The sequence below is a fragment of the Chinchilla lanigera genome, unplaced genomic scaffold, assembly GCF_000276665.1.
Source record: "Chinchilla lanigera isolate Chin_1 unplaced genomic scaffold, ChiLan1.0 scaffold00027, whole genome shotgun sequence".
NCBI lineage: Eukaryota > Metazoa > Chordata > Mammalia > Rodentia > Chinchillidae > Chinchilla > Chinchilla lanigera.
In genome coordinates this window covers 5,344,404-5,372,273 of record NW_004955428.1, presented here as the reverse complement: position 1 = coordinate 5,372,273, position 27,870 = coordinate 5,344,404, and the positions used below count along the sequence as shown (strand labels likewise).

At 38.9% G+C, this 27,870-nt stretch overlaps 1 pseudogene; it reads right to left on the bottom strand.

The window, feature by feature from the left end:
• Positions 1 to 9,840: 9,840 nt before the first annotated feature.
• On the bottom strand, positions 9,841 to 25,302 carry LOC102012671 (annotated as a pseudogene).
• Positions 25,303 to 27,870: the final 2,568 nt, after the last annotated feature.

Below are 27,870 nucleotides of genomic sequence, written 5' to 3'. Positions count from 1 at the left end.
ATCCCACAGACTCACTAGCACGTGTTAGTATTTGAATGCTTGATGATAGCCATTCTTTCTGGAGTAAGATGGAAAATTAGTATTGTTTTGATTTGCATTTCTCTAATAGTCAGAGATGTTAGACTTTTTTTTCACGTACTTATTGACCTTTTGCAGTTCAGAGAAGTGTCTATTCATTTCAGTAAAAACATTTTAGAAAGAATGAACGAAGACAGGGATATTATAAATTGGAAAAGGGGCAGATTACAGCTGTTTTTTAAAGCAGGTGAGGCAGCACTGATCTTTTAACTTTCAAAGAATTTAAGCGCAGTCTTCAAAATTGAAAGAATAAAACAGAGTTTTAAAAAGATCCAGGATGACTGGAAAACACTCAGAGAAGCTACAATAAAAAGTGATACTGAACTAGCCATGGATAAAACATCTACTAGTAGCACTGAGAACCACTTCCTATCTGACTGCCTAAAGAGCTGTTTAATAATAGTCTCTGACACTGGGCTGATAGATTTTCCCACTAGGAAAAAAGCATGTACTAAATCCGGCTTCCATAACCTTAGTAACAATCTTCAATGTGATTATTCAAACAACAGATGCGGAAGATTTCAGCCATACACCCACACACATTAGTTGCACGAATACCTACCTTCTTGCAGTTATAGCAAGAAGACTGAAATATTGCAAGAAGACGAAATGATTTTGACAGATGGTAAATGAGTACCAAATAGAGCCATCTGTGGCAGCCTTATCTGTGGCTTTGTGGTGCCTTTGATGCTTATTTAAAGAACTAGAATTTAACCATCCATTAAGAGTCCAGATTAGGCCTCAGATTCACCTTGGTCTTTTGAGGCTTGTTCCTTTTACACAGAATCTTCCAGATGCATTTTTGAAATGACACTCTATCAAGCCACAGAAATGGACTGCCAGAGCTCAATCTGCTGTAGGAATCTTCTTAGAAGAAAAGGATGTTTCATCAGACACCGTCATTCATCCTAGCCCGCACTCTCCTGCTTCTGATCTTCCACTGTTAAAAACATAACACGCTGGAGGAAGATTGTGCTATATTTCATGAGCGCTCAGTGTTGCCACCACGGGACAGTTCCATCTGTTATTTGCTCTCAGCTTTGCTTACTGATAAAACAGGAAGGACAGCTTGTTGATGGGCTCTTTGAAGCAAATGGCTCCTCTCTTTCCTGCAATTAATGTTTATAAATTATTTCTACAGTAGGCAGCATGTATGGTATCATGATTTCAAAATTAGTTTCGATAAATTAAGGGCCCGAGTTTGTTCGGAGAGGAGCTGGATCACAGTGAGACTTGTGGAGTTTAGCTGTTGTATTCTCTCCACGAAAATTGCTTCATGAAATCGAATATTCTCATTAATTCTGTTGGTTCTCAGCCCCTCAGAAGATCTGAAGATTGCATGTACGGTTGCTGAAATTTCATTTAGGTGTTGTGTATGATACAGTTTTAGTTGTTCACGGAAAATAGTATTTAGGGCACTTCAAAATTTCAGAGACTAGGTTAATAGCCCTCAGGCTGTGGCAAAGGGAAATGGCTTGTGAGAACAAGGCATGAATGTAACTGAAGTGATTTGTCTTTTTTTCCCAGAATTACTCTGTTGTTTCAATCACAAATCATTCCCAGAGTAGAGAAATAATTGTGTATTTCATAGCCTCCTCACTAGTTTAAAATGAGCTATTTCCTTACAAGTATGGTACGAGTCTTTTTTCTAAATTGGGTAACATTCTTTTACTTCAGCCTACCATATTTCATTTCCTTGGCTCAAAAATCTGCAAGTAAATGTTTCTGTTTCCTTTGTAAATTAATTACTTTTCTATGTTATATGATGATATATTTTCTAGGAAAAATCGACCATGAAACTTATATTGCGGTGGTCACTTTTAAAGGTTTAGACTAGAGATTGTAACTTCCAAACATCTAACAACTCAAAGAAAAAAACTGGGGAAATGGACCGATGGTTTCTAAAGACCGCACAAAGGGAAAGGCCTCTGAGTGGTGTGCAAGGCCTGGGGGGCCTCAAAAGCACAAGGCATCAACTTCTTCATCTGTGCATCGGGTCAGTTGGGAAACAGAATTCCTGCAAGTAGGGACGATCAGGGCAAAGCAGGAATACCAAGATTTCTAGTTGAAAAAGCAATAATATAGTACCTTGCCTGAAAGATAAGGAAATACTCAGTCTGTACTTCTACAAATCCTAAGAAAACACAATTATTTTTAAAAGATTGAGGGTGTTACATGAAAGACATGTTAAAGAGAGGGAAAATACAGAAAAATGCTAGCCTTTCTTCTAGTTTTTATATAAACATGCGCTGTCAACTGTTTCCGATAGTTTAACACTTTACTTCTTATAAGCCTATTCATTGTGACCGGTCCTATCATTGTCCCAATGATAAGATTTAGAAAATACCTTTGTAAATGGAAATATATATGAACTTATTATAATTGATTATGAACATAATCAATGGTTACTAATTACAAGTTCTTTTATTAATAGTAGTGAAATGAAAGAATTACAGGGACATGGAAAAGAAAAAATAGATATGAAGCATCCTTATACCATGAATAGGATGTATTTAGGGAGCAGAAATTTTACAAAAATGCAGCCTCATAATATTATGTAATCTATGGCCATTTATTCCATTTTATAATAACTCATAAAAGATATGACCTGTATTCTTGTGCTCATTGACACATAAGCATAAACTAGAAAGCATAGTCGACATTTAAGGACTAAAACTAATTGCACATTACACAGTATATTAATTTTTATGATTAACTTAGGGGAATTTGAATTACAACATTCTTCATCAACTCCATCTTTCAATGAGAGATGGGATAAACCCCTTGTGAGGTGAGACCATACACATTAATAAAGAGTACAAAGAATAAAATGTTCAGGGAGGTTTCAGTTATCATTAAATCTGTCTCATTCATTTCTTTTAACTTCTCAAGTACCTACCTATTTTGAATACATTCAAATGCTATTGAAAACAGCACTGATTTAAATGGAGAAGTGATTGGAAACTAATAGAACATAGGTCTGAAGAAACAGGTAGAGTATAATTAGTTCCTTAAATGTTTTTCAGTGAGTTTAAAAGAAGTAATTATGGGTAAATTAATGCTATTGTTTAAAAGAGCAAGACCATTACTGGCTTGTGTATGATGAATACGAACAATGAAATCATTTTCCTGACAAACATGAGCATTCTTCTTTTGGGAAATTTAGATAAATTAGGAACCCTTGGAATAATTAGACACTTGAAAGATACTATGACCAGTTGACACTCTTCAGGTAATCAGGGAAATAGAAACATTCAAGGAGGCTAGAGGAGAGGAGAGAATGATGCACATATTTTTTAAAAAGTACAGCATGCACTGAGTAAAAGTGCAGCCCAGGATACCACAGACTTCAGCAGGAAGTGATGAGTCTGTACTTTTAGAAATCCCAGGAACACACAATTATTTTTAAAAGGTTGAGAATGTTACGTGAGAGACATAAGTTAAAGGTAGGGAAACACAGAGAAAAACACTAGCCTTTCTTATACTTTTTTATAAAAGCATGCACTGTCAACTCTTTCAGATAATTTCATACCTTTCTTCTTATAAGCCTATTCATTGACCGGTCCTATCATTATCCCAGTGATACAATTTAGAAAACACATTTGTGCATGGAAAATACATCTGTGTGCTCAGTAAAGGAATCAAATCGTAAGTCACTACCTTTTGCACTTACTGTGTTATTTTCCTATGAAACTTGAATCTTGTTTATGGATGACCAGAAAGACATAATCAATGGTTACTAATTATAAGTTCTTTTCTTTTGATATGGAATTTAGTTTAGAATTGCAGTTTTCTAATGAGGTGATAGAGACAGTAGGTGGCACAGGACTAGTACTGCAGAGAAAGACCAAGTTCTTATGTTAAAACAACATGGTATGCAAGTGATATAAGAACAAAATACATTAAAACTGTCTATCATTTGAAGAAGCTATTGATCCAATGGTATCTTTGTTCTAAGTATTTTGAAGACACAACCTTTGGAGTCAACCCTATATGCAAGGCTGGGGATATAGCTCAGTGGCACAAGCATCTGCTTGGCAAGTGCAAGGTTGTGAGTTCGATTCCTGGTACTAGAAACAAAAACTTTGTATGCATTTCCAGCCATTCAAGACATTAGGCACATAGCTTTGCTGTGTCTCCTGCTCAAATTCTGCTGCTTCCCCTGTTATATTAAAGTTAACATTTTTTACTCACAATATTTTCCGTCTCTTCAGTTAATACAATCATAGAATTAAAAAAGAAAAACACTCACGATTACCCCTACTAATTTATAGACAAATGCTGTGTGAGCTAATCTGGTCAATTTGACTGGATTAGGAGACTTCTGAAGAGGTGACTGGATCATAGGAATGCTATACTCATGAATGGACTGATGTGCACAGCTGAATTTACTGTGAAGACGTGGGTCACAGGAGGCATGCCATTGGAGGGTCTTTCCTTCACCGATTCTCTTCCCCTGTACTCTGCTCACAGCTTCCATGAGATGAAAGGCATTGCTATACCATACTCTCTGCCATGATGTTCCAGCCTTGGAGCCAGGCAACCATGGACGAAACCACTGAAATTGTGAGCTAAATTAAACTTCTCCTTTGAGTTTATGGATATCAGGTATTTTTTTCTCAGCTAAAGGGGGCTGGCTAATGCAGACTCTAGTTTTTAAAAATTTTGCACCATAATGTATTAAGTATCTATGAACAGTAGTCATGAGTTGACCCACTAACCCAATCTTATTTCACTATTAATGTGCTTACTTGAAGCTACATGGCATCACCAGAAAAATATTTAGGAAGAAAAGATCCAGCTTTTTATTGTTTTTATTCTTTAAAAATGGTTAATATGTTAACTGATGGAGTGGTAACATTGGTAGCAAGTTCTTACAACATGCAGTAAAGAATAGAGACACAATGCCTGTCTTGTAAACTTTTGTAAAGTAAAATGATAAAATTGCATGTGATAATCTCTGTGGAAATGTATCCCTGTATTACTAGAATCAGTATTTTCAATATCTCTTGTCTCGGAAAGGACGGTGGCAAATGAGATTACAACAAGTTTGTGGAATAATTACAGACATTACATGTCTACTCTGTGTTTTAATAATAATGTAAAAAGTATTGCCATTTATGGAAAATGTACCATGACACATAAACTGTTCATAGAGATTATGTCATGTTCATTTCAAGCCCAGAAAAGAGACATCACCAATCATCTTTTCAAGGTAGATAAATTGTTCTTCTCTAAGGTTAATATCTTACTCTTGGGTTTGCCTCTAAAAAATAAGATAAAATAAACAACCATAATAAGAGAGCCAAATCTTACACACAAGTCTAACTCCAAAGTTTCTATTATTGCCTTAAATCTCAATTATCCTAACTGTTGAAGTTTTAGTAAGAAAAATCTCAGCCTATAGGAGTTGAAATGCATAAACTATTGCGAATGACAATATCTGTCAGCTAAAGAAACACAATTTAAACAATGTTTAAACCTGAGATTAAACCCCATGTCCTACTTCCCATTCTAAGCATAATTAAATGAAATTCTTCTGCTGGATTGTCACCAGAATGGCATATGGTACGTCTAGAATGTACTGTCCAGTCCCAAAGGCTACAGGACAAAAGCTGCTTTCATGTCATTTCTAAGCAACAGCTAAAAGGCCAAAATCCATGGGAGAAATTCGCTCAGTGAGATTCTCAGCTCAATTTTGTTCTCCCTTGAGGTTCAAACAAACTTCAGGTAATCATTTTGAACTTGATGATGAACCAAACTCAGGTTGAGACTTTGGCTTCTTGGAGGGTCAGCCCTTCCATTTAGAACAAGGCACAGCTTAAAGTGACGAGCCAAATGGGGTCAGATGTTCAATACTTGGCAAAAGCCTCAGCTGTCGTATTGAAACAATGCTGACAAGATGGCAAGCTTTAAAATAAATCCCCCGTGGAGGCTATTGATATCATTCTCACTTTCCCTTCTGTCTCCTAGCCAGCCTAGCTGCTTCCTAGATGACATGCCAATCATATCCAGCACTTCACCAAGGACTGCACAACACGCTGCTATTTATTCCAGCAACAGGAGCCAGTCCTGGGCAATACACACAAGACGGCTTTCTTGATTCCCCAGCACAAGATAAATCACGCTGAAACACATCTGCCTATGCAATCTGAACACCACCCGAAACCCCCACAGTCCCCATTTACCAGCAGTTAACCCCTCCCAGTGGATGTTATTGAGTAAACCGTGCTGAGCACCGTGAGTTCTCCTAGATGATCCATTTTGGTGTATGCTTTAAGAATATTGATTAATTTCACATAGGCAATGTCAATACACTTTTTTTTTTGGTAAGCCAGAATCTGACTTACCAATTTTCAGTTAAAAATCATGTGAGGGTTAGCAATGTGAATCAATTTATTATTACCAGTCATCTATTTCAAACCAACTTGGACAGCTCCAGGTATAGCTTAGAAGTTCAGTTCAAATCGTGCCTCCCCTGAAGCTTTGGATTTCATGACTATGATGGTTAATTTTACCTGTCAACTTGCCTGGGTCAAGGGATGCTCTGGTATCTTGTATCATTTCTGTGTGGCATAAGGATATTTTCTAGAGATTAGTATTTGAATTGGAGAACAGAATAACATAAATGAGCCTCTCCAGTGTGGGTGGGCACCATCGAATCCATTCAGGGCATCCCAAAGTAACAAAAAGGTGGAAAATGGCTGAACTCACTCTCCACCTAATTGCTTGAGCTGAGAGATTGATCCTCTCCTTCCTCAGCTTTCCTTTAGACTCGAACTAGAATCTATATTGTCAGTGTTCTAGTTCTCGTGATTTTGAACTATGCTGACAGCACCAGCCTTTTTGGTTTTCCATGAAATGAGCCATTTCTTTTCTTTTTCCGTTCCTTCTTTTCTTCTACTTATGTGTATATAACACTGATTCTGTTTCTTGGGAGAATATTGATAGAATGATCATTCAATATACGTGTAATGTAATCAATTAAACATTGAGAAGTATCTATACTTCGGTAAAATTATCTTTTTGACACTTGTTCCTCTGTTTTAAAAAAATTTCTCATCTGCGGATACAACATAGGAGAATAATACAATGTCAGTATGTATAACTCAATATTGACATTCTTCTGAATGTGTAACATTGTCTTTGCCTTTAGCATCTGTATAACATATAATTGCCAGTCCTGCAATTGATGTGTGTATCTCAGTAAGATTATCAGAGTGACCTAGACTACCAAGATGCCCAGGATTTATGGTTTGGGTGAGTTTCCCCCAAATATGAGTTTCCATGTGTAAAGACTGGTTCTGAGTGTCACAGTTTGGGGAGGTGCTGTAGACTTTCAAATAGCCCCACTTTCAGAACCATAAAACAAAATAAACCTCTCCTCACTGTATAAGTTGCCTTTGTCAGGTACTTCATTATAGTGATGTGAAGCTGACTAATACCAGGTGAATGGTCTTCTTATCATCCAAAGATGAAAAACTACTGAGATGATCAAAGAAAGCACTGAGCAAAGCTTTCTTACGATGATCTCATCCTTAGGCTACTCATCTTTTTAGCACTCTCAGGATATTAAAGCCATGAACAACTGAAAGACTAGAACTTGAAGGGGCCTTAAGATAATCTGATCCAGGCACTACTGGACTGAGATCCTTCCTGTAGAGGCCAAAACAAAGGCAGTAGGAAGGAGAACAGTGGGGCTCTTGTTCAGCCACGGCAGTTCCCTCCACAATTCCACTGGTCTTTTAAGCAGGGTTGGGCTTGGAAAATGAAATCACACTTCTAAAAGGAAAATTAAAAGTCGTGGATCTTGTGAGTTTCCAGGTAAGTAAAGTGAACCAATCAGGTCAGTATTACCTGTCCAGTTTACAAACAGGTCAGATCTGCTGCTGAGGCTTCCTACTTCCCGATTCTTGAATGGGTGACATCACATTAGCAGCCTGGAGTTTGTTCGTGTCAACATCCTTCCAGCAATATCACCTAATTTCCCTTTTTTTCCTGAATGTTTTAATCAATTTCCAAGCATAAATCTATAGAGTCCTTCTGGAATCCCAGCCATGGTTATCCATTTCATAATGAAGCTGGGCCAAGTTGGAAGTGACTTCAGCACAAGGCAAGAACCAAAATGAGGATGAAACAGTCCCCTCATTTCAGGGTCATCACCATTTCTAGACCATCATCTTCACCACCATCTTTTCTAAACATACTGTATTGTTCAATATTTTCTTTGTCTACACACTGTCTGATTTGATTGCCAGTCAACAAGTACTATTAAGTGTCTTAAAAAACTACTGTGAAAATCAAGAACTTGTACTATAATTCACTTCTAGACATAATGTTTTGTAACCACCCCATTTTCCTTAGCATACAGAATTTTTCCTATAAAATAAATTTTAAGGTCTTTGAACTCATGAATTATACCTCCTACTACATTTTTGCTACCTTAACATCTAACACAAAGACTCATTTGTAGCAAACAATCTGCAAATCGCCAGTTAGCAAAATTAGAAATAAAACCAATTCCCTTAACCACAGGGCCCAAAAGCAAAGAGTTAGGAACAGACAAACTGCAGGAGTCCACAATCCCTCCTGACCTCTCTGCAGCCTTTCATGATAATGACCATACCCTTCTTCTTGGAACTTTTATTCCCTTTATTTCATGTATCATTGCTCTTTTCTTAGTGCTTTGCAGCTTCATTTTGAGTGCCACTGTATGGTTTTGCTGACCCTCCATATATTTTCATATGTTTGAATATTTGCTCACGATATTGATCTCTGTTTTCCTCTGTACTTGAACTTCTCATCCCCCAAGGCTCAGCTCCAATGCTACTTCCTATTTAAAGTCTTTTCTGATCATGCAAGTTGGAATTACTTATTTCCTTCTCAATTATTTTTTAAAAATAGATTTAATTTTCCAAAATACTTATTGCATTCAAGTGGTTCAAAATCTAAAAATAAAGCTAAGCATGTTGTAAAAAAGAAATCTCTTTTGCACACATTTTTTTGTTTCCATTTTGCCATCCCATCAATTGATGTTTGTGTCTCCAAAGATACTTTTGCATAAATAAGCAAAGACAAGCGTATTTTTCCTCTGGTTTTACACAAATGCTAGGATCCCATTGCAGTATGTACTGCATATTTATGTTTTTCACTTAATGATAGGTTTTGAAAGGAGGTATATTTTCTCCTAAGTACCTAGAACACAGCGTTATTCTCTTGTAGCTAGCAAGTATTTTACTTGAGAGTTATATTATATTGTATTTAATCGCTGTCCTATTAATGAAACAAATATTACTTGCAAATTTTGCTATTCTGAGCAATAACATAATTGATAGTCATGTAAATCCCACTTTATACATACTATATTCTTTTTTTGGAGGGGCTGCAAAAGTCAGGCCATTTAATAATAAAACCTTCTCCACTCTCACCCTATCACAGCACCCTGACAATTACAGGTCCAGTCATGGGTGGGGGCTATGGAAAGCCAGGGTGAATGTAGGCAGCAAGGGAGGGGTCTGTCAGGTGCCTGCTCCCCACATCAGACTCCTGAGAATGCAGAAGGCTTCTTCTCTGCTCAGCCACCAGCAGGGAGCTCCATCCACAGGAGCCTGGACAGTCTATGCACGCCACCAGAAAGCATGAGAGTGCCAAGGCTGGCCAGGGGGAGGTGGGGGAAGAGAACAGAATTGATTGGTCTGCCACCAAGCTTAGGTCCGCTGGCCTGTCTCTGCCATGTCCAGCTGCCAGGAGGGCCACATGCATTCACACAGGCTTTCCTGTCTTTGCCTTCTTCTCAGATCTCAGAGCCTCATCATGAGCTTTTCGCTTCTGTGCCAGTTTGTCGGCCTCTCAGGTTTTGCGCCTCTTGCCAGACATGAGCTTTTGGTAAAGGTATTTCTCCCGCTTCTTCATCATGAGATGGCCAGGTGCCTGGCCTCACTCTCCTCCTGGGCCAGCTGCTGCTTGTCCTCCAGCTTCACGGTGCCTGCCATCACCTGGGGTTTAAACTCCTCCATCCCCTGCTCCTCCAAGGCTGCCAGGTGGGCCTCTTCCTCCCTCTCCGAACCAGCCTCTGCATCTTGCTCCTCCTCCTCCTCCTCACCATCACTGTCTTCTTCTTTCTCCTCTTCCAACTCTTTTAAGTTTCCCGGGTCCTCTCCTCACTGCAGAGCCAACAGCTTCAGCTTCTCAGGTGGAATGGAATCTCCTTCCTTCTCAGATATGAAGGGCGAAAGGTGTGGGGGCAGCTGCACCCCAGGGAAGTACTCTGCCACAGGTAGGAGGAGCCACGCACTGATACAGTCAAACACCCACTGGGGCTGCACATAGTACCTGCCAAGGATGGGGGTTTGCTGTTCAGGCTGGTCAGTAATCTGGTGGGTAATGCGGTAGTCCGTGACATCATAGGTAACTCCAATGCATAGAGACCCAGGATACACCCCCCCGAAACTTCTGATGATGAAGGCCAGGGCCTCTAGGGGCACCTCATGGTTCAGGAAGAACTTCAGGCCTTCAAAGAGCTTCTTGTGCTGTTCTTGAGCCTCCAGCTCCTTCCTGTGGTTCTCTTCCTGTAACACCATCTCCCCATCAGTAGGAAACTCATCTGCCTCAGACTCTTTTCCCACTGCAGGCACCACCACATGGGCCAGGCTGCCACTAAGGGCCGCCAGTTTCTCCATGGAGCTCTTGGGAGTCCAATGCATAGACATAGTCCTTCGCCTTCACCTCTGCTTGGGCCTGACCCTCCAGCTTTGGTGGGTAGTGGAGGTTGAGCAGCTGGTAGAGGTGGTAGTTGACAAAGCCCAGCAAGGTGGTATAGAACTCAGTGGAAGTGACCCTGTAGTCCACATCTGTTGGGTGATCATGGGAGAAAGCACAGGGTATGATCCATATGATGGGCTGCCCCAGCACCTCAGCCTGGTAGTAAATGCCTTTGATGGACAGGAAGACCTGGTGCAGGGCACGGGCAGCAATGATGTAGTGCAGAAACCCCACAGTGAGCTGGTGGCACAGCTGGATGGTCTGCACATGGCATTTACCTGTCCACAGGAAGGTGGAAAAGAGCAAGCACGTGGGCGGGGCATCGTTCAGGTCCTGCAGAGCATCTGTGAATGTAGGGTACCGCTCCTTGATCATATGATCAAGTTTGTAGTTGGGCTAATTGTCCTTCAGATGCTCCACAGTGTCCCATTCACTTTTCCAGTAAGCCTTCTGGAGCTTCCAAACAAACACCTTGTATTCCCGGAATTTGTTGGCAATGGGTTCGTGAAGGAGAAACTTGATGTCTTTAATGAGACATCTCATTGATGTCTTTAATGAGATAAAATGTTCGGGCTGCAGTGGAGTCCTTGTTAACTTTCTCCTTATGTTTGGGATAAGAAGTTTCTTCTTATGTTATGTCAGCAGATAAATGCCCTTCAGGTTGCACAGCTGCCTAAAGTCTCCCAGGCTCAGCTGCAGCTTCTTCTGGGCTTTGTTTCAGGTGATGTAGTTGGTGGCAGAGCCTCATTCATACTTCTTCTTCTCCAAGCCTCCCCTGGTTCCACATTGAAGGCTCTAGGAGGTCCACGTGGACAGCGACATACTATATTCTATCAAAGAATTGTCCTATCAAAGATCATGAAAGTTTGATAAACATGAAATTTGGTAAATTTTCAGCTGTCTTCCACAGACAGTACCAATTTACACTTTCTGAAGCAGTATGAGAAGCACTTATTTCTTCCACATTCTTGATAACAGAGTTATCAGATACGTATCTATCTCTGTCCATGTGAACAGGTGGAAGTAGTTATTTTATAATGAGTTTCCTTTTCATTTCTTTTATTAGGATTGAGTTTGAGCACATTTTCATATTGAGGTAGGATGGAAAAAAATGATAGGTAGAAGGAAACTCATAATCTTAGGATAGTACTTATTAAAAGAAAGGCAACTTCACAGCAGTCAAAGTTGCCCAAGCTTACAATGTCTTTACCTTCTAAGAAACTCAATCCAGAAAAGATTCCTAGTGGTCTCAAAGATACAATATGCCTGTAAATTGGGTCCATGCCTTTCATTGTAGATTGAGTCTGCACTTTTCCTCCAATACAGTCACAAATCCTCTAGTCCTCCTTCTAGCACTATTAAGTGGGTAGCATATTCTGAACTTCAAACATGCAAAAGGTTTGCATTCTAACATATTCCATTAAACAATGGGCAAACTGATAAACAGGAGTAATGCATATTCTAGATTGCCCATCTTGAGGAAACCTCCAAGACTACATAAAAATCATCAATCCTTTGTTGGGCATGGTAATTCATTCCTATAATCCTAACACTAGAGAGGCTGAGGCAAGACAATTACTGTGAGTTTGAGACCAGCCACAGGCTACACAGTGAGTTTAAGGCCAGCCTGAACTGCAGAGCCAGACCCCAAATTGAGAGTCAGTGGAACAGATGAAAAGATGCAGAAACAACTCCAGACATGCTCATCCACCTTACCTTTGACAAAGGGGCCAAACATGTTCATGGAAGAAAGATAACTTCTTTAATAAACAGTGCTGGGAAAACTGGCTCTCCATGTGTCAAAGACTACAGTTAGACCCATGTCTATTACCATGCACTAAACTAAAATCAGAATAGATCAAAGATCTAAATATTGAAACAGAAACACTAAATCTGCTGGAAGAGATAGTAGGTAAAATTCTTGAAGGCACTGATTTAAGCAAAGACTTCATGAACAAAACCCTGATTACACAAGAACTATCACAAAGGATCAACCACTGAGATCCTATCTTATTAGAAAGCTTTATACAGCAAAGGAAACCACCAACAGAATGAAGAGACAATGCAGAGTGGGGACAAAATTTTGCCAGTTGTTTCTCAGACAAAGGATAAATATCTAGATGATATAAAGGATTGAAAAAATCATACCCCTCAAATTCAAAGGCCTAATTCTAAAATGGGGATGTGAGATGAATACACGCTTCACAGATAAAAAAGTACAAAGGGCAAATAAATATATAAAAAAAGTTCAAAATTGCAGGTCATTTAAGAGATACAAATGAAAACAATGCTGACATTCCATCTCATTCCAGAGAAAAATGGCTACTATCAAGAGATCAATGAATAACAAATTCTGGCTGGAATATGGGGAAAAAAGAACACTTCTCCACGGTGGATGGGAGGCAGACTCGTGCAACCACTATGGAAACTGGGGTAGAGATTCTTCAAAAAACTAGGACTAGGGGTCCCATTTGACCCAGGTATTCTCCTTCTTGGGATCTTCCCTAATGAATTAAAAGCATCATACCACAGTGATATGATGTGCACCCATGTTTATACTGTCATAATAATAGCTAATACTTGGAAACAATGAATGGATAGAAAGGATATGGCTTTTTTACACAATGGATTACTATTGAACCACAAAGAGGGATAAACTTAAGAGGTTTATCATTAAATGAATGGACTTTTAGGCCATACTCTTAAGTGAAATAAATCGGACATACATGTATAAATATTGCATTGTCTCTGGTGTAAGAAACTGAAAGGATAAATAAGAACAAAAATGTATAACAGGAAATATAAAGAAATTCTTCAAAAGGAAAGGGGAACTAGGGATGGGAGATGGAGGAAGGAAGGGAAATAAGGGAGAAGAGAAGGATAAAATGTAAACAAGCTTTGTACATATGAAGGGGAAGAAGAGTTGAAGGGAGGGGAGGGGAATGGGGAAAATAGGTATCAATGTATATCATTTCCGGGTAGAAATTCCCTATGATGAATATGATTAATATGTATATCTAAATTTTACCAATAAACTTAATAATTAAAACATTCAAAAAAATCATCAATCCCAGACTATAATGTGCCTCTCCTAAGGGGGTTGAACTCCATTTTCTCTGAGTGTCTGCTTTTTAGATTTTGCTTACTAAGCCTACTAAGTCTCTCACTGGCATGGCTTGCAAATCCCTGCTGGGAGGTGTGCTAGCCAAACCCTACAACCTACTGTGTGAAGAGAGGGAGGTGAGGTGCCCATCACCTCCTAAGGGTCCTCCTAAGACCCTATCTGGTGACAATTTAAGACCCTATCTGGTGACAATTTAAGGGATATGTGTACCTCCTTATTAAAAATCCATTATCTATCTACATTATCTTCACATTTTTCTACTGGATAATTAGTCCCATTCATTTATAGAAACTCTTCACACATCAGAGGAATTAGATCCTGGTTTGTGTGTGTGTGTGTGTATGTGTGTGTGTTGTTTATTTGCTACACGAGTTGCAATTTTCTCACTATGTGCTTTCTGCTTATAATAACCCTCTTCATTTTCTAGCTATTATATGGAAGGAAAAATAATTTTCTTTCCCCTTATATTTTTAAGCTGGAGCTCAGTAACAAGTAACAGACTACCAGGAGATAAAGAAACTGAAGCCTATTAGCATTAGTACTTCACATACTTTACATACAAGGAGGATGTCTCCTCCTTGGAGACATCCAAGGAAGGAGTCATTCTCTAGACTAGACCTCAAAGAAAACTTTTGGACTTTAGGATTAAAGACCATTGTTCTCTGGAACAAAGAAGAATATAGGAGAAAACCCACTTTCAATGACATGACCAGGGAAAACACCTTACACAGAGGTGAGGTTTGTTATGCAGATTAAGGTCAATAATTTCTTTATTTTGCCATCCCTTTCAGCAAAGAAAAAGGATAGTTTAAAAATGAACATTTCTTTTGTAGATATCATTTTCTATTGGAAATGGGCAATTTTCAGAGCTACTCCGAGGCCTGCAGTTTCTCAACATAATCCCCCTAAATTAATCAATAATAATATTAATTAACCACAGGCATACTCCAGGGTGGCATATTTTGATCTCTTGCAGTCATGTTTTAGGGTGATGTTGCATGAGTTTTGTCACTGTTTATGAACTATTTATTTATTCATTTGTTTTTATTTTAGAGCCATCATAGTATACATAGTTGTTTCTGAATTTGCTCTTGAATTTGAAGATCTCAAGAGCAGAAAGCACCCCATGTTTAACTCCTCATGCCTCATGTAGAACAGCAGAATGCTATGGACTCAAATGTTGACAATAAATGATCTCTGAATGAATCATTAATGCTTGATTGTCTTATTCTCTTTTTAAACTCAAACTGGCATCACACAGAATGGTTACATCAGTGTTAGCTGCATCTGACAGCACGTACACCACTGTTGCACTATGGTCCCACCACTCTACTGAGGTTCAGAAAATAATACCCCAGAGATGGTGCTTTGCCATGTTGAATACTTTGAGTTAAAGGACACCCAAAAAGGGGCTGGGGATTTAGCTCAGCGGCAAAAGCGCCTGCCTGGCAAGCACAAGGTCGTGAGTTCAGTTCCCGGTACCGGAGAAAAACCTAAAAAAATAAAAAAATTTTAAAAAAAAAGGACACCCAAGATATCCCTGACCTTCTCCTGCCCTCTTGTCTCTCACATGATGTAGCTTTCTTTTTTAAAAAATGTATTTATTTTCATGTGGCAGTACAGCACTGGGGACTGAACTCAAGGCCTCTGCCCTGAGATGGTGGAAGTTTGTTGATATTTCACTTGCCTAACTGACTTTATGTGTCTCCCTGCCAACCCTCACACATTGTTACCACCTCCCCACCAGAAAACCCAACTCTTGATTCTTTCTACAGCCTACGACATTGTACAGCTCCAACTAGCCGGCCATTGTTTAAGTCCTCCATTTTGTCAGACGCCTGTGCTCATGCACTTCATAAATCAGTATCCTTCTCTCCTGTTAATCAGTCTACTGTTTGTTTCAGAAACTCAAATTGTGGAAACTTCAGAGACGGGAGGGGAGGAGGAGAGGGGAGGGCGGGAGGAAAGGAAGGGGGAGGGGAGGGGAGAGAAGAGGTTTTAACTCCCTAATAGCTCTTCTTCCCTATTCTTCTGCGATTTAACCCCATAATAATATAAGACATCAAAGTACCCAGCCCAACTCTACCTGTACAAATTTAAACCAAGAAGTTGAAATGAATCTTTAAAAATTAGGATTGTGAAGTTAAACTATTTCTTCACTTCTTCATGCTACTGGTAAAATGTCCACTTCTAACTCTGGCACCAAACAAGTATCAGTCAGCAGAGTTTCAAAATTTTGTTGATTTTCTGTGCTTTCAGGGGCACACGGGCTGTCCTCTTAATTTGGCCAAATTATAAATAAACTCATTTTTCTATTTTAATAGATTTCCCTTGCACTCTTAGTGGTGGGTGGGTGAGTGAATGTAGATACAGCCTTTTAGTCAGGCCCTGGTAACAAAAAGATATTTCCCTATTTGTACCAAGATAAGCAGGATGTTTCTAAATCAGTAGCAAAGACACTGAGTTAAGTCTGCAAAGTGACTCTTCCTCTTGTTCGCCACACATTTCTCTGGTCATCTGTGCCATATAGTATTGCATTTCACCACTGGTAATGTGAGAAGTAAAAGAATTTACCAGGGTCAGAGTAAGGAGAGTGATTTATTGAATAAACTGAGAGAGAGAGAGAGGGAGAGAGAGACAGAGATGGCAACAGGACAGGGGTCGCATTGTCTTCAAAGGGGAAACTAAGGGCTGGAGGAGGGGTGTGAATAACTAGCAGATAGTAAGGCTATAGATCACAGAACAAGGAAAAGAGGTTTAGGAGAGTGGGGCAAGACTACGTGGTCTTTGCCTTTCCTGAAGTCTGTGGAAGTGGCTGTCTTGCTATCAGGGCCAGCATCAGCAGTGTGGAATCACATAACTGTCATGCTTGCTAGGGCAGCAGTGTTAACAGCTGTTTTGCTGTGAGTTTCTGAAGCAGTTCATTTTGAAGCAGAGTCCGTGACTCCGGTGTAGGACCAAGTGCAGCCGCAACGGCCTCTGCCTGGTTCCTTAGCATTTCAGTTTCCCCAGTGCTCATCCCGAAGCCCTCCTTTCTTTCTTTGAACAGAGTATGGTGCTTAAGCCTGAACTCTAAGCCACATCTTTGAGATTTACTCACTTCTTTGAGTGTCTGCATGTGTACAGGAGGAATACATGTTAATGAACTTCTATTTGGTTTTTTCTTTTTCTTTTTGGTAAGCCAATTTTGTTTTTTGTTATAGGACATTTTTGCTAAGAACTCAGAAAGAGTACAGAACAGTTACTTTCTCCCTCTACAAATAGAGCAGATTTTTTTAAATTAGGAGTACACATTTTTAAAATGTCACCAAGACAAGAAGTGTGTATGTCTGTGGGCATGCATGTGTGTGCATGTGTGTGCACATGCACCTGTGTGTGCACACACACGTGTGTGTGTGTGTGTATGTGTGGAGTGGAAGTAGAAGAGGAAAGTTCATACAACTGTTGAAGATTCTGAGTTTCTTCATCTACAAAACAGGTAAGTGGCAGAGTAAAGGCTGCTTGAACATACTGAAGATTTGGGGCCAACGTTCCTGATACCTGAAAGCTATTTAGAAATAATACCTCTGAAGCAAATCCATGAAAAAATTCAAGGAAATAAGAAACCTGTCCTTCAACAAATCTGACAGCAATCATTACTAATTGATTGAACACTAAAGTGAATTACTAATTGATAGAACACTAAAGTGTTCTTTATTTTCCTCTTTACATAAAAACATACACATTTAATGTTGTCTTTTAACAAGGAAAGAGGAAAAAATTAGTTTTCTGGAACATCAGCCACGTATTTTAATGCTATTGTTTCTCAAGTGTTTTTGTTTTCAGATGAAAAAGCAGTGATTCTTCAGCCTGTCTTTAAAGCTAAGGTTGATGTATATCTGTTCAGCAGGGTTATAAGGAAGGGATAGAATTCCACATGGCATGTTCATCTATAATTTTCTTTTTGGTTTAGACCTTGGTGAGGAGCTAAGAGGGCCTCTTGCCTTGTTTGTGTTTGCTGTCTCTATGCTGGTCTGCCATTGCATAAAAGCAACTCACCATGACTAACTTCCTTGTTTATTTATTCATTTGTTTGTTTATTTATTGCTCCTGATGATCACACAAAAGATAAACAGTTTTTTCACAGTGCTCAACAGCACTCAAATGTACCAGGGCAAGGACTGCATTTCAAGAAAATGAAATAAAACATATGGAAGGAAACTAAGAACTCTTGTCAAAATTACTCCACTGTGAAATTAGTTACATTCCACAAGAAAATGTAATCATGCCAGGGGTTTCTTTCTTCAGTAACTCTCACATAAACTGCAGTAGGGGAAAAAAGTCTGGTGTTCAGCTTCATAAGCTGTCAGTGCCATTGGCTACCTAAACCCATTCATATTTGATTATTTGCAGCCCGCTGCAATTTCTATACAGCCCTGGTGGATATTTGTTTGGTGTGTTGAATAAAATACTCATGTCAGTATGTGATTGTATTGCTGTTGTCCCTGATATAATTAACACAGCAACAGATTAAAAACATGCTACTTAAAATAACTGGTGTAGAATTCACTTCCAAGCAGAATACACATAAAAAAGATTATCCAACAGAGAGCTACCCAATGTACTGTAAACTGGAGGAGTTTCACCATCCCTTAAACACTCAGCTAGAAGCTAACTGAACCACATCTCAGCTGTCAGCAGGGCATGAAACTGAGATGTGCTTTAGTTTCCATCCAGTCCTGCCCGTAAAACTAAAGACTTCCACAGGGTAAATACATAGTTCCAATTGGAATGGCATTGTCTACTTTCTTTTTGATAAGCAATGTGTTTCCCTTTCAAAGGTGCTTGAACCCTTTCTGAACAGGACATTCTTTTCACTGCCACAAAGCCCTTCCTTAGGGACACAGTGCTGTCAATGAGAAAACCTGGTATATACTTCTCTTTTTCCTATAAGAAATGTACCTCAGAAAATGCCCCCACATGTATGTGCATGCACCTCATAGAGTAGCTAGAAAGAAAGGGAACTGAATGCACACAATAAACTTCACTGAAAATTCTCCGTTGAATACCATTTCTTATCAAACCAAATACAATTTTTCCAGCATGACAAAGACTTCAACAGTGAGATTGCAGATTGTCTTTCCAATCTCTATTTTACCAATCTCCTAAATGCATCTCATATTCCTAGAAAGACAAATAACTCACAATCCCTGTGTCATGCGGTGCTTGCTTGGTGTCTACTTCTTCCCCCTGGATAAGCAGAGAATCAGGCCTGGAATCTAGACTGGAATATCGGTGATAATCTTATCAATGACTGGCTGGTGTGGGACCAAGGAAGTGATCTGTGTCAAAGCATCTCTCTGAGTTGCTGATAAGAAAAGTGATGCAAACCATCCAAACAAGTCATCATCAGTTCACGGGCACTGCAGAAATAAGAATTCTCTAATGAAACCAGGGACACAGAACGCAGGAGACAAGTGTCAAATTGTAGGGTGTGAAATGAGGTCTGAGGCTGTGTAAATGAGAGGAGAGGTGAAATGGCCTTTCCTATCATGACTGCTTCTCTAGTAGTCTGAAACAAAGAGTCGAGGAGTGAGAGGAATTAAACACCATCTGGTGCTTGCAGTCATGGATTTCTTTCTATATGCTGTGCCTTCCTCTACTACACCAAATCATACCCACTGCTCTGTATTCATCTCAAATAGCACCTTGCCGCTGAACGAGACCACAGGAGCTCCTAAAAGAAGAAATGGGCCCTCAGCATAACAAAGTATGATCTTGCCTTCAGTCCTGGAAACAGAATCTCAAGGTGCATCCATGTGAGGCAGTTTAGTTTCACTAGGCAGAGTTAAATAGTAAGGGGGAATTGGAAAATGACCCCAGCTGGATCACTGGAGGGAGCACACTCTGACACAGGGGTAGAGAATGCACTCAGCCAGCTTTTATGGATTGGCTGAAGTGGGCCAAGATCCTTGGATCATAATTTGGTTTTGGTAGCTCCAAGAGAAACCCTTGTGCCTTGAAAGGCAGTTTGATTTCCGTGAGATGGCTGTTCTTATCAGAGTTAGCGACATTAGTTCAGTTGCTGTCTTGGGGTAGTTGTTCCTGCTTTTGCAAAGGTGAGCTCATCATCAATAGGGTGCTCTACAATATTCTGCTTTTCATGCGGCCTGGGTGATTGTAGGTTTGGAGACTTCTAGCCTCACCATAGGACAGGCTGGAACCAGAGATTGTGAATGTTGACAATTGAGTAGCCTCTGCGAATCAGCTAGTCTTGTCACAGTATCTTAGGTCTTGAGGGGAGATAAGAGAGATCAGCTTCATAAACCTTGTAATACAGACACTCCATGAGTGATAGGCATGCCTCATGCACAGCAGAACAGGAGCCAGACCCAGGGTATTAGGGTAATAAGGGAGACAAAAACATTGAATTTCCTTCTCTCCTTTTTACCTAGCTTTATTTTTTCTACCCTACATCAATCTCTTCTACAAAATCTTTTTCTGCCCCTTCAAAGAAAGCCACCTTTTCCTCTTTTGGACATCACAGATATTACTGGCTCCTCTCAGTGGCCTTCCCTACTAGACTGTGCTGCAGTCTGGTTTAGTTGCCTCATGCTTTTCCTGTATAACATGCAATAAAGTACACATTTGCTTAGAGTCACTGTAGCAACCACATACTGTGGCACATAATGGTTACTCAATAAACATTATTGACATTGCTTTAACTAACATCTGGACAGTGAGAAAATATTTGCATGAGCTATGCAATGAAAAAAGGGTGCTAAGGTCCAAATATAACTTTGGGCATTCTCCCAGTTGGCCAGCATTATTGATATTCCTCCAATCTGTTTCATACAGATAACCAGATTTATTCAGTTTTTATTGAATACTTATTTATATTATTCATGGATGTAGTCAATCTGATAATTTGTCATAATAAAATGATTCACCATAATCTCAGGCCTTGTAAGAGATATTGAGTAAATATTATCAGAGAAACATAGAAAAGTACAGCTAAATATTCTCCCAGATCTTGGCACACCCAGGAAACCATCTCATTCCACCTGAAAATCTGATACCAGGCTTAGCTTACATTTTCATTAAAATTTAGTTTGTTACATACTTAATTTATCAATTATTTCTCACTATTTTATCATTTTCTAAAGTAAACAAGTTTTGAAATACATACTAAAGATATATATTTCAGATAACCTTACAGTTATATGCACAGTAAGTGTTTAGTTTCAGGAATAAAATACTTCTAGAACATTCTCTATATTAGTTACTAGGAAAATTGAAGTCATGTATTTAGCCAAGTCTCTCAAACACTGAGATCCATTCATGAATATTACTCATGAACTTCTTTTCTTTATCCAACCTATTTTCTCTTTTACCAATTTCTTACTTAAAAAGTATGAGTAAGTCCCTCACTTAAAAAGAAATTGGTAACTTATAAGTCTTTTAAGTATTTTTAGTAGTGCAATGTATAAATAATAAGCATCTAAATTTAAAGTGATCTACTCTCATTTGTATATCAATATCCTAAAGTTAGACATATTGCATGAGTATAACATTATTAAGAAATAATAATAAAAAGAAATTACAATTTCCACATATTTTCCTGAAAACAGAATAATTTCAAAGCTAGGTGGAGGATTCAGAAAAAAAATCTATCAATCTCCTGACATGTTTCTAGCACTAATGTAAGCCCTTTTTTCACTTTTGTCTCTTGCTTTCTCATCTAAATTGAAAGGTAAATAAAGCTCTCATCTGCCCACTTGCCTCATTATCATAATTTTATAACATACTATAAAGCTTGGCTTTTAAAATACCTTTTAAGGGGCTGGGGATTTAATTCAGCGGCACAGCGCCTGCCTGGCAAGTGTGACGTTGTGAGTTCGATTCCCGGTACCGGGAAAAAAAAAAAAAATACCTTTTAATAGTTGTAGAACTTGAGGAATGTAAAAGTGTACAGTGGTCATGGTCACTAAGGCCCCGGGAATGTAGACAGAAAATAAACCCTAAATGTGGCAGACTGTTGGCCTTTGAGCACTTAAAAGACCCTTCTTAATGACTGTGCTTTAAAATATACAGTTCTTGGGGGCTGGGGATTTAGCTCAGCGGCAAAAGCGCCTGCCTGGAAAGCGCAAGGTCGTGAGTTCGGTTCCTGGTACCGGAGAAAAACAAAAAAAAACCACCAAAAAAAAAACCTAAAATATACAGTTCTTTCCCAAAAATAAAATTGAGGATGATTAACAGGAAAACCACTGCAACTTTGCTGTTTCCTTTGTTTCCACACCTTTTATATTTTCAGTAATATTATGAGTTACATATACATACACAAATATGTACATGTGTTGCTTTATTTGCATAATTTTATTTCTAATTAGTATGAACCAAAAATGAATATTTGATCTAAAAACAAGCATTGAGAGGCTTGTGCTCAATACGAAGTTTCACAATATCTATCCTCTCTTTAATGTGTGCAGATGAATTCTCTCTGAGCTGGTTATTTAAACACGTGGAAATGAGCAAATGTTACTGCTGACTCAGAAGGCGCTCGCTGTGTGGGCAGAGGCATTGAAGCTATTTGTGAAGGGAAGAGTATGTCACCTAAATTAATGTGGTGGACTCGCCTCATAAGTCATCTCCACCATTCTGCTCTACCGCCCTGCTGGAAAGAGTTGAGGTCAATATCCTACTCATTTAGAACATGCAAGGCCTATTTATCCAGAAGAGTGTTCATATCCCTCCCTGTAGTCAAAATATAATAAGACTCGGGATAAAAACTTCTTTACAAAACCAGTTACTCAAGACAATGACTCAGCCGTTAAGCTAGAACAAATATTTCAAACTCCTGCCTGCCACCCTCCACGGTGAGTGCTATGAACCAGCTTAGTACAGAGCAGTCATTCACCTACAGGCTCAGACTTGTGCTTTGCTACTTGGGCTTCTCATGCCAGGGCAATGGATTGTTTCTTTCTTCATGTGTTAATTGAAATCTTGATTTTTTTTCCAAAATCCTCTTAAAAGGTACATGATATTTCTCTGCTCATTTAGACTTCTGAGAAAGTCAAGGCAGAAAGTAAAGAATCTCAGCAAGATAAAGAGGTACTAGTGGTATCAAAAATAAACTTTATGTTGTCAGTGTTGCATTTCTGGAGCTCTTTTGTTCAAGGTAATAATAGCATTGCATGTTCCCACAGTAAGGACTGCAGAAGTGTTTATGAATATTTCAATTGGCAATTGTAATTTACAGGATTTAATTATAACTGGTCATTAAAAGAAAATGAATATTGGACAAATGGACACTTTCTGTCCCTGTGGGCCAATTTCCAACATCAGTATACTCTTGGTACTATTTTGTTCCCATAGTTGTAGAGTTGTGCTTTAGTTTTCTTGCACAGGAAGTAAACTCATTTGGTGCATACATATGTCCCCCTGGATTGCATGGAAGTGTCAATGAACCATTCAAGTAACAGTAAACCGCTCTGATCTCTTCATTTTCTTTTCTACTATTTAGAGTTTCACTGATAAGAACAGATACTACACTTGATCTTAGCCAAAAGGCCGAGAAGCAATATTTAGAGTTTTACATCTTTATCTGAGTTCATTTTGTTTGCTACATATTAAGTACTGCTATGTACAACATAATATTTCAGTCAGTGATGGGCCTCAAGTATCCCATAAGGTTTATGGGAGCTGAAAAATTTCTATTGCCTACTGACATTGTACTGGTTGTAATAATGTAGTACAGCACATTATTCATATGTTTGTGATGATGCTGGTGTAAACAAACCTACTGCATTGCCAGTCATATAAAAGTACAGTATATACATTATATATCACATAATACTTGATAGAAATAAATGACTGTGCTACCAGACTTTTATCATTATTTTGCAGTGTACCCCTTTGACTTAATGTATATGTAAAAACAGATTAATTGTAAGACAGCATCAGACAGGTCCTCTGGGAGTATTCCACAAGAAGGTATAGTCATCCTAGAATGCGACAGCTCCACTGTGTCACTATTCCTGAAGAACTTCCAGGGAGACAAGATGCAGAGGTGGAAGCGATGCTGAGAATCCTGACCCTGTGCATGGTTTGACTAATGCACGTACCTTAGCTTTTTTATTTTAAAAAAGTTTTAAAAATAAAAAAAATTAATGGAAAATTCAATTTTTTTATTTTAAAGGTTAAAAAACTAACAAAACAACAATGAAGACAAAATTGAAACACAAAAATGACACATGACCTCAGAACAAAATGATAGGAATTAACGATGGTTGCTACATTACATACTGTTATCATCAACGAAGTTGCTCAGTCCACCAACAGTAAATGGAAATATCTGATAGACTAAGGATATAAAGAAAATATTTTTGTACAGCCACACAGTGTGTTTGTGGTATTTGGGGTCATTTTGTTTTTATTTATTTGTTTACTTGCAGTGTTGGGGGTTGAACTCAGAATGCTGTAGCCCTGAGATACACCCCCAGCCTTTTTTCTAAATTTCTCAAACATTTTTTGAGACAGAGTCTTGCTAAATTGTCCAGGCCACTTTGAATGTGCAATCCTCTTGGCTCGGCTTCCTGGGATTGCCGGCCTGGGCCCCTATGCCCAACCTCTTATTCTATCCTCATTGCTTTTACAAGAGTCAAAAGCTTAAAAAATAGTTTTGAAAGTTTTTAAAGTAAAAAAGTTACAGTAATCTGAGATTAATTTAGCATTGAAGAAATAACATTTTTCTCAGTTTTCTGTCACCTACGTCTCTAGGGCTCAGGCAGGAACACTCTGGGTCTTTCCATTCACCACTAACTGACTCACCCACAGCAAGTTGCAGTCCTGAGAGCTCTACTCACTGTGGGTGCCCTGTACAGATGCATCACGCTTTATCTCTTATTCCATATTTTAACCATGCATTTTCTATTTCACTCAAATTCATACCATTGTGTTACACTTGCCTGCATATTAACTACAGTACTATGCTGGGCAATCCTATAGCTCAAGAAGCACAGCACAAACCCTAGGTGTGTAGTGTCCTATAATGCCTAGGTTTGTGTACAAACATTCTATGATGTTTGCACAAACATGACATTGCCTAACAATACCTTTCTCAGATAAGCCAGGCACAGAAATTCCCAGCCCTGGAAATGAAAGATTTGATCCATGGGCACAGTTTTAGGTAGACTCGTGAGGTAAGTTGAGTAAGACTGTGTCGGTAGCTGATTAGAGTTGTTGCCAGTTGCAGGAGTGGAGATGATGGTGGGAAAGGCGGGAAGCTGAGCAAATGCTCCCCACTGGTGTGACGATCTGCGCCCACCTGGCCTGCCCATTTCCTCCTGCAGCATGTGCATTCAACCTCTTTTCTAGCCATTGTTTCTAAATAAAATTAGTTCTGTAATAGCCTTCTTTCTGAGATTTTTTTAAAATATATAATCATTGAATACCAGTTATACATGAAGCATTATGATAGATTTTTTATCACAAGAAAATTGAAAAGAATAGATTGGTATTTTCAAGGTGTTCAGGTTCATTGTGAAACCAATCCATCATGAAAGTAATACACTTGAATGAAATTACCACAACTTGTAGTAAGGGATAAGCCTGATAGGAAGGACAAATATGTCTAAGGAGCTGTGGGATGGAAAGGCTAACCAGCAGGAGAAACAGGAAAGAAGTGGCATTGGAGAGGAGCCTTAAAAGCTCATGACTGCAACCACTTATGGTTATATAACCAAAATAATTGCAACGGACACTTGAGAGGTATCTGTATTCCTGTGTTTAGTATTCACAATAGCCAAGATGAGGAGGAAGCATAAGGGTCCATCATCAACAGATAGATCGATAAAGAAAATGTGGCATCTATACTCAGTAGAATACTGATCACCTTTTAAGAACTAGAAGGAAATTTGATCCTTTCAGCCACATAGGTAGAACTGCAGAGTATTACACAAAAGTGAAATAAGCCCAGCACAGAAAGACAATATCACATGAGCTCACTCATGTGTGGAACCAAAAGATGCTAACTTCATAGAAACAGAGAAGAGAAAGGAGGTTACCAGAGGCTGGGGTCTGGAGAGAAATGGGAAATGAAAGATCTATTTTTGTTTTTTGTTTTTGTTTTTGTTTTTTTTTGGTTTTTCTTCTGGTACCGGGAATCGAACTCATGACCTTGTGCTTGCCAGGCAGGCACTGTGCCACTGAGCTAAATCCCCAGCCCCTGGAAATGAAAGGTCTGATCCATGGGCACAGTTTTAGGTAGACTGGTGAGGTAAGTTTTAGTGATCTATTGGACTGCCTGGTGACCACAGTATATTAAGTATTAAATCTTGTATATTTAAAATTTGTTCAATAAATATTTCTAACATTCTCCTATAAAAATAAATGATGAATTGGTGAGGTGGTTGTTATTTAATCTTTATGTTATTTTATCTTTCTATAATGCATTCATAGATCAAAATACCGCATTGCCCTCCATCAGTACACAATGTATTTGTTAATTTTTTTAAAAACCACTTTTTTAAAATTGTGAGCATAAAATATAATATATAATTTGACATGTAAACTCCAATAAATCTCTGACTCTGCTTTATCACGTGAGGGTAAAATGATAAAATTTGGGATCTGTATTTCTTCTATTCCATGCATGGTGAGCTGATTAGCTAGAATCTTTGTCAGAAGGCATGCATTGCTGCTGATGTTCTTCCATTTCTATAAGACAAATGATTCAATTTCCGGGGCCATATTTTCTCATAGGTTTATTTTTCCTTATCATTCCATTATCTTTTCTTCTCTTCCAGGACCATTTATAAGTTCTCTAAGTTCATGAAATGGATGCGCTGGACAGAGCGATGTAAGAGACATAAGACTGGGGGGAAATCAAACTTGGTTCCCCTTCTCCTCTATGATGTTTGGTTGAAACGAACATTAATAAAATCTATGAGACAAGTAAACACATGAGACCTCAGCTTGGTAAAAGCACAGTCATCTAGGAAACAGGGGGGACTCTGGCCACAAGGTGTCTCTGCCACCCTCTCCCCCATGCCTATCATGTCTACAGTGCAGTCAAACCCTTGGCACACATCTAGATAGATGTGTCCATGAGCTTGGCAACAGTCTCCCTACACATAGAACAGACAGCAAATTTGGTTGCCGAGTGGGAACACAGATATGTAGAAGTGGAGTTGCAGAGTGGACAATAGAGCACCAGTATTGTGGAGATTGTCAGCACCAGGAAGCAAAAGAAATCAAACAGAGAAGGGGCTAGGAATTTAGCTCAGGGGCACAATGCCTGCCTGGCAAGCGTGAGGTCGTGAGTTCGATTCCCAGTACCGAAAAAAAAAAAAAAAGAAAGAAAAAACAAGCAGGGCACAAATATGGCAATCTGGAGCCAAGCTGTCTTCAAGTGCATGGCACACAAACATCACCCTCCCCCTCTGGGCTCACCAGCTCTTCAATAACCACTTCCGTTCTTTCTATTTTCATTTATCCAAATGGACTTTTGCTCTTAATCCTCCTTTGGTGTAAAAAACAGGATAGTGGAATAGCCACTGGGCTCCATTTTCAGTCACTTATTGAAAGGCTGACAATTAATATTCCTACTAACCTCTTCCCAAAAGTCAGAGAAGGAACAGCCCACCACCCAGAAAGAGAAAGAAAAGCAATTTTCTTGTGATTTCAAATGTATGAAAAGAAAAATCATTATTGTAGCATTGGCAGTAAACTACCCAAACAATAAATTGTGTTGAAGATTGATTACACTCCCAAGTGTTGCTATGACTATTAATCAATGACATCAGCAACTTACTACTTTACATGTCATAAACAAAATAATTGTGAAGAATCAACAGCACAAGTAAATTTGCTTGAAATTTGTTCAGGCAGTCTTAGAAAACCCACGAAAACTGAAAGCAAAGCAGCTA